The 16,115-nt window shown below is 43.1% G+C and overlaps 2 long non-coding RNA genes across 2 annotated transcripts in view; one reads left to right on the forward strand and one right to left on the reverse strand.

Moving 5' to 3' along the window:
- The window catches only part of LOC111752049 (uncharacterized), a 61,695-nt gene extending 55,310 nt beyond the window's left edge, over positions 1–6,385 (forward strand). Inside the window, exon 3 of the long non-coding RNA XR_002787047.2 lies at positions 1,678–6,385. This is a non-coding gene — a long non-coding RNA (uncharacterized LOC111752049). The remainder of the gene's footprint in view (positions 1–1,677) is intronic.
- A 2,717-nt stretch (positions 6,386–9,102) lies between these two features.
- Positions 9,103–16,115, reverse strand: part of LOC135232434 (uncharacterized) — a 35,209-nt gene continuing 28,196 nt past the window's right edge. The window contains exon 3 of the long non-coding RNA XR_010323009.1: positions 9,103–15,333. This is a non-coding gene — a long non-coding RNA (uncharacterized LOC135232434). The remainder of the gene's footprint in view (positions 15,334–16,115) is intronic.

Here is a 16,115-nt window from a genome sequence, read left to right on the forward strand (position 1 = left end):
CGATGAAATGAGAATACTTCTCCTTACCCTGAGCCCCAACCCCATCTGAGGGGATCCAAATCCGTGTTCCTTAGCCTACAGCATCTTAGAGAGCTGCCTTTTCTATTTTACTTGGAGCTTCTCTTTCTAAGACTAGGACTTGATATCTTGAGGATCACTTCAAAAGGCTATCTAACAAGAAATGATGCTTAGATCCATGCTTTCTTTCTCTGACAATCTTGAAAGCCTCCTGTTTGTGATGCTATTTCATTCATTCATCTATCTATCCACTCAGCCTTCCAATCATTCATACCAGGACAGACTCTAGGTTAGGCTTATCACAAATTAGCAGAAGCTTCCTATTTTCCTATAATCCTACCAATGGATGCTTTTCCAGGGAGTTCTATCTCCTGATCCAGGGAAGTAGCATGTCTTGGGGAAGTAGCAGGGTCAAAGAAATCCTAATTTATTAGCTCTTTCTCTCCATGCAAATTATTTTCATCTGTGAAATATGGGGAACGTTAATTTCCACTACCTCATAAGATTGTCATAACAATGATGGATGCACTTAACAAATAATGATCAATCATTGGTTGTAAATTCCTTTGGCCCACTATGGCCACCATGTGACTAGGTCTCAGGTTCAAGTCAATTGCTTGTAACACATACTCTCTCCTTCTCGCTTACATTCCTATTGTATTTCCACATCAGCCATTCATGCAAAGTTTATATTTCAGTTCTTTCTGATTGGTTTACTTGCATAGTATCATTCTCTAATTTAGTATACCTAATATTATAAGGTCATAATCTTATTTACCTATTTATAGCCTCATTAGCTTAAGTTCTTTGGGCTATAACTATCTCATTTTTCTCCTCTTTCACTGTACACTCATCATGAATGGTTTCATCTATTCCTTAGTTTTTATCACTTTCTTCCTCAACTCTAGATTGCCTACTGGACTTTCACAGATTGTGATTTATAACTGGGATTATTATATGTTAACCCAAACACATTAATGTCCCTCAGAATCTGCTCATCATACTCTAAGCACCATCTTTGGGACCCATACAACATCCCAACTTCCCAGGTTGTCCATAGCCTGGCCCCTCTCCAGCTTTCCATTGCTTCACAAACATTGTTCTTTATCAAGTCAGGAGATACAATGCCCTTCAGAAGTTCCAAGTTAGAGTATCGGGATTAAAAAGAGACAGATATTTAATTCATATATGGAATAATATTCTTAACTTTTTTTTCCAAGAGTTGTATTAGCCTATTCCAGGAAATGGTGAACTTTCTTTTACTGTGACAATTCAAGCCAAGACTAAAAGACGATCCTATTGAATGGAAGTAGTACAACAGAATGCTCCTTAGAAGCAAGGAGGGTGAGACTGCCCCTCACATACTTTGGACATGCTATCAGGAGGGATCAGTCCCTAGAGAAGGACATCAGGCTTGGTAAAGTAGGGAGTCAGCAAAAAAGAGCAAGACCCTGAAGGAGATGGACTGACACAGTGACTGCAACGATGGGCTCAAGCATAACAATGATTGTGAGAATGGCTCAGGACCAGGCAGTGTTTTGTTCTGTTGTACACAGGGTCACTATGAGTTGGAACCGACTCGACCTCGACCGCACCTAACAAAAACAAATTGAATGGAGGATGACAAATGAAATGACCTCTAATCATCTGTGTTTCCAGTTACAGATGGGGGCAATGAAGAACCAGCTCCAACCAGAGAAAGGAGGTCAACTTCTACAGCTGCCTTCTTCTTCCTCTCAATCCAGGGACCCTAGGGGTCAAGGGTCGGATTGTTGTTGTTTATTGCCACTGAATTGGCTCCAGAATCATGGCGACACCATGCACAATGAAGCAAAACGCTGCCTGGTCCTGCAGTATCCCCGTGATCAGCTGAGGACTGAACCGTTGTGATCCACAGGGTTTTCACTGGCTGATTTTCAGGCCTTTCTTCTTTGTTCATCCGAACATGATTTAAATTCATATCTGTTATTATTAAACAAATATTTATCCAGTGCCTGCAAATGAGAAGTGTCTAGTGAAAACTAAAGAAGTGACGGTTTGTAAAGGACAAAGCACATAACAGCAGATAAATAATGAATGTTGTTATTGTTAGCTACAGTGGAGTTGGCCCCCTCATGGAGAGCTTATGCACAACAGAACAAAATGCTACTCCTCCCCATGATTGGTTGGAGATCAGACCATTGTGATCCATAGGGTTTTCACTGGTTGATTTTCAGAAGAAGATCGCCAGGCCTTTGTTTCTAATATATCTTAGTCTGGACGCTCTGCTAAAACCTGTTCAGCATCCATAACAATATTCAAGCCTTACTGACAGCTAGGTGGTGGCTGTACATGAGGTACACTGGCCAGGAATGGAACCTGGGTCTCCCATATGGAAGGCAAGAATTCTACCACTGAACCAACGACGCCTCAATAAATAATGAATAGGACTTCCCTTTGGCCACCAGTGCCAGGTTATTTTCACTTACATTACTTTGGAAAAATCCTGCTATTTAATTTGAGGATTAGCAAAATCCCTGTCTCTGTTCTGCTCCTTTAAATTAAAATTAAAAGCTCCTCTGATCTTTAATGTATAATTTTTACAGCCTAATAAGTATCTGAACACCACTCAAGGGTTATGTATTCTGTATCTGCTCTGGATGGCCCCTCCTTTGGCAGTGAGCAGGTGTCTGTGTGTGTTCTTCCACACCTTCTAGATATAATATTACTTCCCTGAGGACAAGGATTAGCTTCGGATTTCCTTTAATTCTAGCACAGAGCCAAATATGCTAAAAGCTTATAAAGTTGTTCATAAAAATGACAAAGAAGGGACTTTCCTTCATGCAATAGTTGTCATTTTTCAGTCTTATCCTAGTTAGAGATGAAGAACAAAGTGTTCAATTAGTTCTCATTCCATTTTGTACTGAAGAAAAAAGAACATACGTAAAGACATTAATGTTTGACTAGTCGTATGTGAAGAACTCTTATCTGTAAAGGAAGATGACAATGTTCATGATGAATTCACTGAGGAAATGCATTTGATAAAGAAGATTGCCATCTTTTGTTTCAAATCATGTAAAAGGATTGGGTGACATGCCTAACCATAGTGTGTCAACAAAGGGGGTATTTTACAGATTCTCAGTTATGATATATATATATACTTCTATATATTTAATAATCTGTTATTGTGTTTTAGGTGAAAGTTTACACAGCAAATTAGCTTCCCCTTTAACAATTTTTATACTAATTGTTCCATGCCATTGGTTACAATGTGTGAGCATTCTCATCATTTCCATTCTTTTTCTTCTGTTTTCATTGATCTAGATTCCCTTCCCCTCCTTGCCTTCTCATCTTTGCTTTTGAGTAAATGTTGACCGTTTGCCTCAGATGTGGTATTAGTGATTGGGACTACTTCCCAGCAGGCTGTAATAATTGATTTTTTAAAAAAAGATGTTCAATTTTATGATTAATTTATTGTACGATCTCTAGCATCCCCAATGATTTCTTCATGTACAGCGCAGCTATGCCCACCGTTTTGCCTGCTACCTTCAAGAATATTACAAAGGTCGATGATACAACATGGCAAGAGACACCAACTCTGGGTCATCAGCTTCAAAGGAAGGAAACCTGGGCCATCAGTAGCGCCATCCAGATGGTGATATCGAAGTACCACTGCAGAGGAGGCTGCAACATATATGGTGTCTTAGTCATCCAGTGCTGCCATAACAGACATACCGCAAGTGGATGACTTTAACAAAGAGAAATTTATTTTCTTATGGTAAAGTAGGCTAAAAGTCCAAATTCAGGGTGTCAGCACCAGGGGAAGACTTCTCTCTCTGTGGGCTCTGGAGGAACGTCCTTGCTCTCAATCTTCCCATGGTTGAGGAGCTTCTCAGGCACAGGGACCTCGGGTCCAAAGGATGCGCTCTGCTCCTGGTGCTGCTTTCTTGGTGGCATGTAAGTCCCCAGCTCTCTGCTTGCTTCCCTCTACTTTTATCTCTTGAGAGAGAAAAGCTGGTGCAGGCCACACCCCAGGGAAACTCCCTTTACCTTAGCTCAGGTAAGGGTGGTGTTATAATCCCACCCTAATCCTCTCAACATAAAATTACAATCACAAAATGGAGGACAACCACACAATACTGGGAATCATGGCCTAACCAAGTTGACACATATTTTGGGGGGGACACAATTCAATCCATGACACATGGTGAGCAAGCAGGTCAGAGTTCCAAAATGCTGGGGATCCTGACATCACAGAAGGTCATCTCCAAAGGCAAAGTTATGAGACAATAGTTGTTGCCACTTTTGGTTTCTCTGCTGGCTTAACCACAGGCCCTTATATGAAACCATGAAAATGAAAGAACTTTTCTTGTGTCTCTCTTTGTGTCCTTTCCTTCCATTTCAGTATCCCCCAACCAGTACCAGCTACAGAATTTGTGGGGCCCAGGGCAAAATGAAAATGGGAGGTCCCTTCTTCCAAAATTATTAAGAATTTCAAGACAGTGACAGCAGAGCTCAAACAAAGCATAAGGCTCTTCTAAATTCAGGGCCCTGTGTAACTAACTACATTGGTTGCTCACTCATGAAGCTGGCCCAGCTCCCAACTCCTCACCAAGGGCTCAGGGGCCTCACACTGCCTAAGCTTGAATAGGAAACCTCACCCTGGCTGCTCCTGGGGGGGCTGCCTTACCCACAGTGCCCCACACAGTTCTCTTAGGTCCCCTCCTCCAGGATCCTGCTAGTCACCCCCACTCAGCTGAGCATGGGTGTCAAGGTGCTGGTGGCTAACAGTAGAATAATGAATGAGTAGAGGGAGTTTGTGTTTTGACCCAATGAAGTGTCTCGGGTGGAAGGATTTTAGGGCCCATGACAAGCTCCTGGAGGAAGGAATTTAGGCCTTTTCAATCACACTACCAATCTCTTGTTTATTCCCATCCATGGTTTGGCCCTCAGTTGAGGAATTTTTATTCATACATTCTTTTAACATTTATTGAGCACATACTATCCGCCAGGCATTGTGCTAGGTTCTGGTAATGCAAGGGTGACTGAGGTTTGCTCCCAGCCTTTGAAGAGCTCCCATCTACTACAGTTAGTGGAACACAAAGAGGATAATTATACACAGTGGTGCTGTCAGTGGGAGATATGAAGTAGTTGAGTGACATTGCAAAAAAAAGTGTGAGTGGTCAGAGAGACTGGATCATGCAGTGTTTTGTTTTGCTTTTAATCATTTTAGTAGGCAAACGCAGAGCAGTTACCATACAGATTATGTGCAGAAACACACCTTATTTTATTACTAAAACTGACCCAATTCTCTGTAAATTTTATACTTTGCTTGAAGTAGAGACCTTGTTCTACACCATTCAGTGTACTCAGTCCAGGCCCAATTCACATATTTTATCCCAGTCATTGTCCAGTCCGAGCATAGTCCCAAAAAGGTAAATATCTGGTTGTTTAGGGGTTCTCTCTGCTAAAATAACACCTATATTAAGCCAATAATAGAAACTGATTAGTTTATTTATTGTAAAAAAAAAAACAAAAAACCCTCGCCGTCAAGTTGATTCCAACTCATAGTGACCCTATAGGACAGAGCAGAACTGCCCTATAGTGTTTCCAAGGCTGTAATCTTTGTGGAAGCAGACTGTCACATCTCTTTCCTGCAGGGCTGCTGGTGGGTTTGAACCACTGACCTTTTGGTTAGCAGCCAAGTGCTAAACAACTTTGCCACAAGTCAAAAATGTTCAAGAGAAGGAAAATCCTTTGCAGGCTTTACACCCCAGCTTATCGTCAAAATAAATGAAAATCTCATTGCTATCGAGTTGAACTCTGACTCATAGTGAACTTAGGGTCTCCAAGGAGCCGCTGGTGGATTTGAACTGCTAATCTCTTGGTTAGCATCCGTACCTCAGCTGTAGCTCCTAACCACTGCACCACCAGGGCTCCCATCATCAGAATAAGCAAACAAACAAACCCGTTGCCATCAAGGGGATTTTTGACTCATAGTGATCCTGTAGGACAGCGTAAACTGACCCACAGGGTTCCCAAAGAGCGGCTGATGGATTCCAACTGTTGAACTTTTGGTTAGCAGCCTGAGCTCTTAGGTTTACAGAATAACTTGTGGTCATGCAGGATTCCATACTACATTTTCTTGAAGAAGAATTCAGGTAATTACTGATTGACCTTAAAACACAGCTTCTAGTCTGACCTTTGGAATTGCTGTTGTCAAACCGACTGCACATAGATAGTTCTTGAAGATAGCACAATGCCCAGGGCGAACATTTTTTACTAATAAACTACTGTTTAAGGAGCACAGGTGGCACAACAGTTAGCTTTCAATTGGTGATTTGAACCCACCCAGTGGCTTCGTGGGAGAAATACCTATCGATCTGCTCCCATACCAAAAAAAAAAAAAAAAAAACTCATTGCAGTCCAGTGGATTCTAACTCATAGTGACCCTATAGGACAGAATACAACTGCCCCATAGAGTTTCCAAGGAACTGCTGGTGGATTCAAACTGCCATCCTTTTGGTCAGCAGCAGTAGCACTTAACCACTACACCACCAGGGTTTCTGAAAATCCTATGGAGCAGTTCTGCTCTGTCACAGGGGGTCACTGTGAGTGGAAATTAACCCCACAGCAACGGATACTTCTGTGGTTGAATAGCTCTGGTGGTGCTGTGGTTAAGTGCTTGACTGCTAACCCAAGGGTCAGTGGTTTGAACTCACCAGAAAGATGTAGCAGTCTTCTTCCATAAAGATTACAGCCTTGGAAACCCTATGGGGCAGTTCTGCTCTGTTCTGTAGGGTTGCTGTGAGTTGGAATTGACTTCTGCCCTTGCTATAGATTGAATTGTGATTCTCCCAACCCCCAACACCTGTGAATGTGAGCTTGATTGGCTATAAGGTCTTTGAAGATATTACCAGTTACATTAACATGGGGTCAAACTAGAGTATGGTGTTCTTATAAAAGATGAGGCAGAGGCAAGATGGGCATGTGACATCAGAAGCAGACTTGGAGTTATGCCACAGCTGCAAGCCAAGGACCATGAGCTGACCAGAAACTGGGAGAGGGAACAAAACAATCTTCCCCTAGAGCTTTCAGAGAAAGCATGGCCCAGCTGACAAGTTGATTTGGACTTCCAGCCTCTAGAACTGCAAGACAATAAATCGCTCTTCTTATAATCTACCCAATTTGTGCTATTTTGTTACAGCAGCACGAAGAAACTAATACATCCCCCAATGGAAGCACCCTATTTTGCTTTGCTTTCACTTACTTTTTTTAAAGTGCTTATTTCCCAATACGCATGACCATAATCGTATACATATTTTACTACACAGAAATCCACTCCACATGACTGGATTTCAACACGCAGCCTTCTGAGTCCTCCTCTGCTTTAAATGCACAGAAGAATATTAGAGCTGAAGGAAGGCGCATTGTCAGCCCATGTATAATTTACAGCCTAATGCTTTACTACAAAGTTAGTGTTTCTCTTTTCAGGTTCCCAAGCAACAAGCCACCTACTTCCTCAGGGTTTTTTTCCAGGAACTAGATCTTGCAGGCCTGTTGACGGGTGATAGTTGCCTCCTCCTGACCCCTCCCCTGACACACACACACACACACACACACACACACACATACACACAGTGCTGTACTTCCTGGGGGAATTCAGACCCAGTCTGAACTAGTTACAGGTGTCTGGCAGTTTCTCCACAGCCCTCGGCCTGAGAGGATGTGGGGCTGCTACTAGCAACCAGAAGTCAGAATGGAAGACAGAGGGGGCCTCACAAACTGCCCCAGAAGGTGCTCAAATGGTTTCTCACATGAAATATAATATAGCACTGTTTTATTTGAGTCTTGGTCCCGGAGCAAAGGACAGTAGGCTTTATTGCATTTCATTGGCCATCTCTCGGGGTCCTAAACCTCATGTTCAGCAAACCACTGCTAAGGAGTGGGCCAGGTGGATTCTCATGGCAGAACCTGTCCAAAGGCAGTGCCTGTGCTGGGCTTCTTCCCAGAACTGGACGTGTTTGTGCTCTCTGCTGCGACAGACATGTGCACGTTGTGGAAACTGCTGCAGGCTCTGCCTCACAAATGCCCTTCCTGTTTGTTTACCCTTCCATGGAGCATCGTCTGTATAGCCCCAAAGCTACCTGCCTCCTCTTGTTAATCACCATCTTCACTAATCGCTTCTTTTAAGTTGTACATGATATTCCAAAGTTGGATTTGCGTGGGCTCTTTCTTGCTGAATGTTACAAATCATTTACCTTGGTAGAAGTCACAATCTAAATAAAGATTAAGTACTGGATATGGGCCTTCCTTCCTTTGCTACATTAAATTTTAGCATACCTAAGAACCATTGGTTAGCCCCAATAAGCTTAAACAGGGTGGAGAAGCTGTAAAGAACTATGTGGAAAATGGACGCCAGACAGGCTCCACAAATCAGCATTCACAGGGGTGAATTCACACTTGCCAGAATCTGGCTCTTAGTCTCGTAGGTGTAGAATTGATCTTGATAGTTTGCCAGGGTTGACTTGACTTGAGATGCTGACTTCCTCAGACAAATCCCACATGATGGTGATACATAAAACTAGAAGGCCAATTTGGAATTTTACATTCATGGTGGCTTGAGTAGCTCATTGTCTCCTTTTAGACAAGTTACATCACAATGAAATTGTTTGATGAGCATGGTGTGACAACAAGGGTAATCAAGGCACAATGGCATTGTGCCTCGCCAGACAGACAATACACAGTCACTTACGGAGTGTTCTTTTCTTAGACACATGCTTTTGTGAGTCTCCTTTTTCTCTGTGTCTGAGGCTGATTAGTTCCCTTTCTTTTTTCTTTAGCTATGTTACTATCTTTCACTAAGTTTACCAGTAGTCATTCCATAGTGTTACTCTCTATGGCTGTGCCCTGGTCTGGTGTGCTGACTTCTTAGTTTAACTCATAGAGTATAGTCTTATTTCAAGTTGTTAGGGGTCACTTCCTCAAGTGCCAACTCCATTGTGAAAAGATGTGAAGATATTTGATGAAAACGTGAAGACTATGTGCTTCTTTGAGAGCTAGTAGCTCATGGAGGAGGGCAGTGCTCTAGAATAGGATAGAAAAGGTGTTACCAAGATGATTATGTATTTGTGGGCTTTTTTTTTTTTTCTTAAGGAATATTTGGCTATAGGATCACCAAGGTGTGACAGCTGAAGAAGGAAGAAGGAAGGGAAAAAAGATACAAATCCATGCTTGTAGTCCAGAGGTGTGGCAACCACATCACAGTTCTTATTTGACTGCTTCTGACTCGGTTCAACCTCATGCTGAGCACCTAGCACATTCAAAGTACAGAGTTTGGCTCTACAAGGTTTTCAGGGAAAATGAGGGCAACACGTTACAAATGAACTTGGCTCTTTTTGCCTTGCCAGTACGTGAATTTTCCTTCACTGGCCTGGAATATCTATCTAGAGCTGAGGACGGGCATGAGGGCAGGAAGCGGCTGGGAATTAGGGAGACTGTGCGATATGGAATTCAAAGAGGAAGAAATTGATAATCACCTTCTGGCATTCCATAATAGGACTTTGCAGCATAACATTAGTCTTACCTTGAGACTAATGTAAAGGTATTACCCATACCTGTACCCGTTGCTGTTGAGTCTATTTTGACTCATAGAGACCCTATAGGACAGAGTAGAACTGCTCCATAGGGTTTCTAAGGAGTGGCTGGTGGATTTGAACTGCTGATCTTTGGGTTAACAGCCAAGCTCTTAACCACTACACCAAATACCTTGCCTCCCATCTTTATCAGGACCCTGGGTAGCACAAATGGTTTGGACTCAGCTGCTAACCAAAAGGTTGATGGTTCGAACAGCACCACAGAAGAAAGGCCCAATGATCTGCTTCTGAAAAGATTACAGCTAAGAAAACCTAATGGCAATCAATTCTACTCTGTAACATATGGGTTCACCGTGAGTCAGCATTGACTGGGTGGCAATGGGTATGGCTTTATCTTTCCTTTTATCTTCTCAATGAGCCTACCTGATCAATTAGATCACTGAGTTGTACATAAGGTACTTCAAGAGCAGGAAGTGGGTAAGAGGAGACCAGGGTGTATGTGTGTGTGTGGAGTACAGGGGATAGGGAAATAAGAATGGTTTCTTTCAGACCCAGGAAAGTAGAAAAGAGAAGAAAAGAAGGAAAGTGAATGGGGAAGGCAAGATGGTGAGATGAGTGTCCCCTTTGCCCCCTCCTGGCTTTTGGCCTAGAGTGGGAATACATGTATTAGACAAACTGAGGAAATCACTGGGGGAGGGACTGCCCAACATGCCCATTTGGACCTTAGGGAGAAGATTACAAACAGAAGGGCCCACATCAACATGCTGTCTAGGTACTTGAGTGGACACGGACAGAGGAACAGTCTAACTGGCAGTCTGGACCCTCCCTTGGTTCTCTTCTCCCCATAAGATGCTGAGTTGAAAGCCAGAGGACTTTGCTCAGGGTCTACTGGGACAAAGCAAGGTGGCCCCACAGCAGAGGCTTCAGTGGATAGTGAGACCTAGGAGCTGGAGAGAAAACATAGCAGACCCAGGAGTATACAGATGATTACAGTTGGACAGAAATAGTGAGCAGAAAACAAACGGCAAATTCTTTTGAACAGTGGTGATGTCAGAAGATTAAACCATGCGTTCACCATGAGTTCGCCGGCTGCAGAGTTCGGTCCTGAGGGCCATTAGAGTATTCAGTGACAGGGACAAGGGGCACCCCACTGGAGATGCACAGATGCCCACCAGTGTAGCTCATGAACTCTCTTGAGGCCAGGGGCCTGTCCATCTCCCACCAATATATCAGGGAACCAGTAAGCCACACTCCTCCCTAGACCTACATCCAGATACCATCTGAGGTTGAGACACAGCGGAGAGACCAGGATAACTGAGAGAATGAGCAACTTTGTCCAATAGTGACCTCACACAGCCTAAGGGGTTATTAAATTACTGGGACTCTAAGCCAGATTGGACATTTTAAACTTTAAACCAAATTCTTCTACTTAGCTTTTTCCCCACAGATGGGTGGGGACTTAGGAAGAGGGCCAACACAAAATAAAGATAAAATAAAGAAATTCCCTTTTCTCTGTACATCTGAATTGAATTATGTGGCTTAGCTACACACAAAAATTTTCTTAAAAAAAAAAGTCATTCTCTTAATGGTGGTCATAACTTAGTGCAGAAAATAGATTTTTCATGATTAGTAATGACAAGGCAGTTTATGATGAGTGCTCTGAGTGTTAGTTACATTGATTTGCTTTGCCCAGAGGGCAGCAGTGAGCTTTGGCAACGCTGTTCGCAGAAATGCTGGGTTCCTGCTATTTTCCCTCCAGCTCCCTTGGACATTGGACTGGTGCTCGGGACAGTGGGTGCAACTTGTCTGAATGTCTTTGGAAGGGTGCTGCAGCACATTCAGATGTCATTCCCATCATTTTCAAAGCTGACTTCAAAAGATTGATCTGTGAGTTAAACAAGGGCCAGAGCCCTGCCTTTTACCACCTTCCTTCTCACCCACCTCAAAATCGCATCCTGATTCCAAGGCTCCTGGCCTTCTGGGGTGTCTCATATAAGAGCCCCCCTTGATAGTGGTTATTATTGCTTCCCTTTTGATCTACTCATTATTTTAATTGCCCAGCAATTCCTCATGTTGGTGATTTTTGGTCTAGAGATTTAAAACATGCTGATTATTCTCCATTATTTACTGCCCCCCACCAACTCCCATCCATTTACTGCCTTCTCTGCCCTATTCTTTGCCTCCAGAAGCTGACTTTTGGGAAATGCTAGATGGCTGTCTTGCCAAATGGCATTCAGTTGGAAGGTACGAGTAGGAGAAACAAAGGTGGGAGAAGAGAGAGGTCCAAGTGTTTCTTCCGCCTCCCTCTCTGCTTTCATGTACAGTCTCTGACATTTGCTGATTTTCTCCTTTGACTACGGCCTCTCCTGGGGGCAGTCCTCACCACCCCCACCTCAGAATGGGTTTAATAACATTACCACAACCCCTTGCTCCTTCGAGCCTATGAATGGTGATGGGTTCTGGCTTTTGCCAGCCTCCTGTGCCTGAACATCTCCTACTGTCTCCGTTAAACCTGCTCATACTCCTCCAATTTCATCATAAACATTCTTCCTTCAGAAAGATTAGTCCAAAGGACTAACAGACCACAACTGCCACAGTCTCCACCAGACAGAGTCTAGCACAAATAGAAGGTACCCAGCTACCACCATGGACTGCTCTGACAGGGATCGCAATAGAGGGTTCCTGACAGGGCTGGAGAAAAATGTAGAACAAAATTCTAACTGACAAAAAAAGACCAAACTTACTGGCCTGACAGAGACTAGAGAAACCCTAACAGTATGGTACCAGACACCTCTTTAGCTCAGCAAAGAAGTCAATCCTAAGGCTCACTGTTCAGCCGAAGATTAGAAAGACCCATAAAACAAAACAAGAATAAAGGGGCACACCAGCCCAGGGGCAAGGACTAGAAGGCAGGAGGGGACGGGAAAGCTGGTAAGAGGGAACCCAAGGTTGAAAAGAGAGAATGTTGACATGTTGTGGGGTTCGTGGGGTTGTCAACCAAGGTCACAAAACAATATGCATACTAATTGTTTAGTGAGAAGCTAGTTTGTTCTGTAAACCTTCAACTAAAGTATAATTAAAAAAAAAAATTCTTCCTTCAGTCATCTCAGTTGGATTTTTCTTCCTGATGGAAACTTCCTTCCCAATACTCAACGTAATCTGCAAATAGCTATTTGCAAAGCTTCCTTCAAGCCTTGAGTTTTTCAGAGTTTAGCCCACAGACCACCTGCATTCAGAATTTTCACAGGTGCTTGCGAAAAATGCAAATTCCCGAGGCCCGCCCCAGCACCTTCTGAATCAGGTTGTCTGTAAGAGAATGGTGGTGATCTGGGGATCTTCATTTTAACATGCTCTTGAGCACATCCATAGGTCCACTGAAGCCAAAGTTCTTTTAACTGAGGCCCCCTTCAGCTGTGAGTTGACTAGTCCCTGAGAACGTATGTGTTCACGGACACGTCAATATTCTTCCAGAACCCTCAGGTAAAGCCCCTCTTTATTCTTTAAGGATGAATCAAAGATTAATTACATGTGTTTCAAGTGATTTAAACTTCTAAGAGAAAAAGGTATCTATAAATAAGGCATTTCTGAGCCAAACCCACTAAATGTTTGGAGGTTTGCCTAACATGAATCCCTGTCTACATTCTCAGGAACACCCAAAGTGTGTATATCAAAGGGGAGCCGAAATGTTCAGTCCGGTTTGCTCAGGTTTGAAATAGTCTCTGTTACAAAACTACTGTATTCATTCTGTACTCACTGTTTGGCATCCTGAGATAGTTCAGAATTAGAGGAAACAGAGCAGCTTAGTAACTACCTGGTTCAATTTATGAATTTTACCAACAGGAACATGAGCTAAGGGGACTTGCCCAGTCTCACACCCAGTTAGTTTGTTGAATGTATTTATTGATTTTTTTCTGGCTCCAAAAAGGATTTCAGGTGGTTCCTGCAGCTAGGATGTGACTGAGTTGACACTCTGGGTCAGGTCTTCCCACTGTGATACTTAGTTGGTCACATGAGATTGAAATATCACCTTTTTTTGAAGCCTGTATTTGTTTCCTAATCCTCGTAACATGTTACCACAAACTTAGTGGCTTTAAAGAACAATCATTTATTATCTCACAGTTTCTGTAGGTCAGAAGTCCAGGCACAACAGAGCTGGGCCCTCTACTCAGGGTCTTGCAAAGCTGAAGGGAAGGTGTGGGCTGGGATCTGCTCCTTTCTGGAGCTTAGGGTCCTCTTTCCAGCTCACATGGTTGATGGCAGAATTCAGTTCCTTAGGGCTGTAGGACTGAGGGCCTGCTCTCTTGCTGCTTGTCTGTACGGGCCACTCTCAGCTAACACAGGTAGCCTGCAGTTCCTTGCCATGTGGTCCCCTCCATAAAAATCAAGAACTCAAACCCGTTGCTGTCGAGTCAATTCCAACTTATAGCGACCCTATAGGACAGAGTAGAACTGCCGCATAGCGTTTCCAAGGAGTGCCTGGTGGATTCAAACTGCTGACCTTTTGGTTAGTAACCATAGCTTTCAACCACTAGGCCACCAGGGCTTCTGGTCCCCTTCATAGGGCCCTCCATAAGCCCCTTCATGCTTTGAATTTCTCTGACATCTGTCTCTGGCTTCTAGACAAAGATTTAAACAGCTCCTGGTCAGACCTACCTGGATAAATCTCTCTTTTAATGAACTCAAAGTCAACTGATGAGTAACCTCATCACGAGAGTGCTCTCTGGTTTGCAGGTTCTGCCCACAACCACAGGGAGGGAATTATACAAGGGTTATACACCAGAGGCAGGAATCTTGGGGCCAGCTTAAAACTCTGCTGATCACAAGGCCTTAAAGCATCATATTAGTAACAAATACTTATTGAGTGCCAAGATGTCCCTGGGTGGCAGAAGCAGTTAAATGCTTGGATACTAGCTGAAAGATTGATGGTTCAAATCCACCCAGAGGTGCCTCAAAAGAAAGGCCCGAGATCTACTTCTGAAAAATCAACCAGTGAAAACCCTGTGGATCATAGTTCTACTCTTACACACATGGGGTCTCTAGGAGTCGGAACTGGCTGGACAGCAACTGGCTTCATTTGGTTTTATTGATTCTAAACATTGGTCTAAGCCCTACACATGTATTAACCCATATGATGCTTATAGCAGCTCTAGGAAGTAGGTACTATTATCATCCTCCTCATTTTACAGACAAGTAACTTGAGGTACAGAGAAGCTAAGGAACTTGCCAAGGACACTCTGCTACTATGTGGCAGAATCCAGATGGAGAGCTCAGGTCGTTGTCTCTAAAGCCCATATGCTTAACCTCCTCGCTATCTTGCCGTGGTTTCAGCAGAACCAACTTGTAGTTTCTAATTTTCCTTTAACTGAGGCTTCTGTATAACACCTTTCTTTGACCAATGAGACCTCCACATCTCATCATTTAGATCAAGATTTCTCAACTTTGGCACTATTGACATTTTGGATCAGATTTAAGTCTTTGTTATGGGGCCTGTCCTGGGCACTGTAGGATGTTGCAGCATTCCTGTCCCCTAGCCACTCAATGCAGTAACTCACCCAGTTGTGACAACCAAAAATGTCTCCAGACATTACCAGATGTTCCCTGGGGGGCAAAATTGCCCCAGGTTAAGAAACACTCCTTCATTGGAAGGAATAAGGAACACACACTTACCACTTGCTTGGCAGGGAGAAGAGAAGCGCGGGGAGGCCTACGATCTGGTAGTTGAGACAGCTGCCTTCTAAATCTTGCTTTTCCAGAAACAAGAAAAGACAGGGTTGGGTTAGTAATAGCCTCATTATTTTTTCATCCTATTCTTTTTCTAGTCGGATTGAAGAAGTTAAATGTCTGAGGAGAGCAGATTGTGATAAAAGCCTCTCTCTTTACCACGGATTTGGGCTGCTCCAGTCTGTACTGTATTTCCCTATTTTTAGTGAAATTTAAAATTTAGTTAAACTCCTGAATGACCTCTGGGGAAGAAAATTAGTTTTGTCGAAGGCTGCACCTCAAACTTTATACAGCTACAAATCAGAGTACAAAGGTGACTTCACCCTGGAAAATTCTCTTTTGGAACTAGGTCATTTATGAACTGAAAACTAAATCGATGTACTTTCACCCTTAGCCTGAACATTCTGTTCTTTAAATGGCCTTCAGAACCAGCACTGTCTTTGTTCTGTGGTTATTTCCTTCCAAACTGTGTAAAGGACAATTCCTTTTACAGAGTCAGCAAATAGCAATGTGTCCAAGATCTGCTATCTCACCAGCACTTCAGGAAAGTGAATCACAAGATCCAGTCTCTCCATTCTCAAGCTGGGTCACTGCTGTGAGAAACGGGTTTTATAGTTGAGGTGGGAAATTGTAAGCAAAAGTTTTCAATCTTGTAGCTCTTCTACTCAAAAACAGATCAGGTTTCAAAAGTTTGTTCATAAATGCTTTTGATTATAAGTAAAAAGAGACCAAAAGTGACTAATTATTGTGTTGCTCCCTGACGTTTTTCTACCAAATAGGACTGTGGGTGATTTTTTCATG

Source organism: Loxodonta africana, chromosome 1 (assembly GCF_030014295.1).
Source record: "Loxodonta africana isolate mLoxAfr1 chromosome 1, mLoxAfr1.hap2, whole genome shotgun sequence".
Classification (NCBI taxonomy): domain Eukaryota; kingdom Metazoa; phylum Chordata; class Mammalia; order Proboscidea; family Elephantidae; genus Loxodonta; species Loxodonta africana.